Below are 2,259 nucleotides of genomic sequence, written 5' to 3'. Positions count from 1 at the left end.
GCGTGTGTTGGCTTTCTATAGTTTATGCTGTTATTGAAGATTAGCCTTAGTCCGTGGTGATCTGATAGAATGCATGGGATGATTTCAATATTTTTCCACACTGGATTTTTATATCCTGTTGCTGATTGCAACGAGGCTAGAATATGGTCCACATTATACTAAAGTTCACATGATCTGCTTCTACCCAGGCAGCTCGTGGATTTCCAGCATCAAGAGAATCTTGGGACTAGATTTTCAGAGGGAACAATTCCTCTGTGCTGCCAGGGCACCCGCCAGGGCTCTGTGAGGGGGCGGGGACTGTACATGGACTAGGGGAGGGTCTTTAGGGGATTACAGCCTCCTGTGACTTCTCGGTTCACCCTTAAACCTGGGTCTTCCTACTACAGTCTGTGGCTTTGGGTACTTGCAGGTCCCAGAGTAAATGCAGGAGGTAGAACAGCTTCTCTCTGCTATTTTTGTGTTCTCAGGCCACTGTTGACATCACTGCTTTCCTTTCCTTTATACCTGCTGAGACAGACTTGCAACAAACTGTAGCTCATCCCCCAGATATCAAGTCTACATTGCTATAAATAAAACTGGTTTGTTTTCTGTTTTTTTTGTGTGTGTGTGCTTGTTTGTTTGTTTTTTGTTTTGTTTTTAAGATACGCAAAATCCTAACCTCTTCTAACTTCTATTTATTTTCAGTTTTCTAAGTATTAATCTGAGCTGGATCTTGCCATCCTGTACAAGCTGGCTAGGAACTCCTGAGTTCAAGCCATCTCTTGGCATCAGCCTTGAGAGTATCTGGGATTCAGGTGCATGTCACCGTTCCCGGCTCTCTGATTGCAAAATTGATTTTATTAGATGGGATTCTAAAAACAGGATGAGTTAGTGCTGATTGAGATATTTTCAGTTTAATATTGCTTATCCAAATGGTATCGTTTTTATCCAGAAGAAAACATTAAGTCTGTTTACTTAAAAATGCTTATAAATTACATTATAAAGTGATAAAACTCTAAGTGTCTGACTATTTAACCATTGCACTATCAGAGCATATACATGGCTATACATACCAGAGCGTATACATGGTTATACGTACCAGCTGGGAGGAAGACATACTCCTTAACTGTATGTCTTCTCATGCTTTGTAAATTCCTTACCCTGCACATGCACTATTGATTTTTAAAAGATTATAAAATAATTACAAAATAAAAAATTAATATGGGTCTTAAAAATCTGAGAAATGTTAAAAAAAAAAAAAAAAGAATTAGGCAGTTTCTTCTTTTCTGAGGAGTAATGAAAGAAAAAGTCACTCCCTTCCTGTGGAAGACATAGGCAGCACACACAGGACAACTGGGGAATCACTCCTCGGTTAAACACATACAGGTATCAGCTGCTGCGCCGCGTATGCAGAAGTACGCGGAGGCTCAGTATCTTTTGTGTGGAAGTGTGTCTTCTTGTATATAAATGTCAATCAAGGGGGGGGGGTAGGAGGGAAAAGAGCATCCCCGGATCCAGAGAACAACTCAGGTTCACAGACCTGACTAGAGCTAAATCTAGTTAAACACACCTTATTCTGCAAGCCAAGTGGTGGAGTTCAGTGGCTGCCCATGACTGTTTTAAATACATTCTTTCATCATCTTGCTTGGCCAACTTCACATTTGTTCTGTATTAATCTTTTAGATCAGGAACTTTGACCTGAATTCAGGTCACTTTATTCTAGCTCTTGTTTTCCTTCTGCACATCCAGAGGGATCAAGCAGGGCAAGGTGCTGACGGTTTGATTTTGTACTGACAAATTGCAGTTCAAATAGCCCAAACCTTAATTCTCCCCAACTCCCAGTGATCCAGGGGTACAACAACATATTCCGATCATCCTTTTACAAACCTGATTTTATCTTTCTACTTTTCTTATGAAAATATAGAGGCTGAAATCAACTTGGCCAATGCTCTAACAGTGTTCATTTCCTTCCCTCACACCTCAAAGGATGAAGAGCGCTTAATCAGTCTGTTGTTATGATATTATAGCTCCCATAGCTCAGTAAGGACATTCTGTCTACCTTCTTTTAAAATGTGTTTTCTAATTTCAAACAGTCTGAGATCTAAGGTTGGAAGTAGACAGATCACACGCCCTATCACACCCTGAAACGTCAGAGCCCATTGTTCTTTCTTTAAGAAAAACTGCTTTTGCCGGGTGTGGTGGCACATGCCTTTAATCCCAGCACTCAGGAGGCAGAGGCAGGCGGATTTCTGAGTTTGAAGCCAGTCTGGTCTACATAGT

At 40.9% G+C, this 2,259-nt stretch overlaps 1 protein-coding gene across 2 annotated transcripts in view; it reads right to left on the bottom strand.

The window, feature by feature from the left end:
- Acot12 (acyl-CoA thioesterase 12) overlaps positions 1-2,259 on the bottom strand; it is a 39,439-nt gene that overhangs the window by 15,096 nt on the left and 22,084 nt on the right. The window lies entirely within an intron of this gene.

This window comes from Mus pahari, chromosome 11, assembly GCF_900095145.1.
Source record: "Mus pahari chromosome 11, PAHARI_EIJ_v1.1, whole genome shotgun sequence".
NCBI classification, from domain to species: Eukaryota; Metazoa; Chordata; class Mammalia; order Rodentia; family Muridae; genus Mus; species Mus pahari.
Note: the sequence above shows the minus strand (reverse complement) of the source record. Positions and strands in the feature narration are given on the sequence as shown.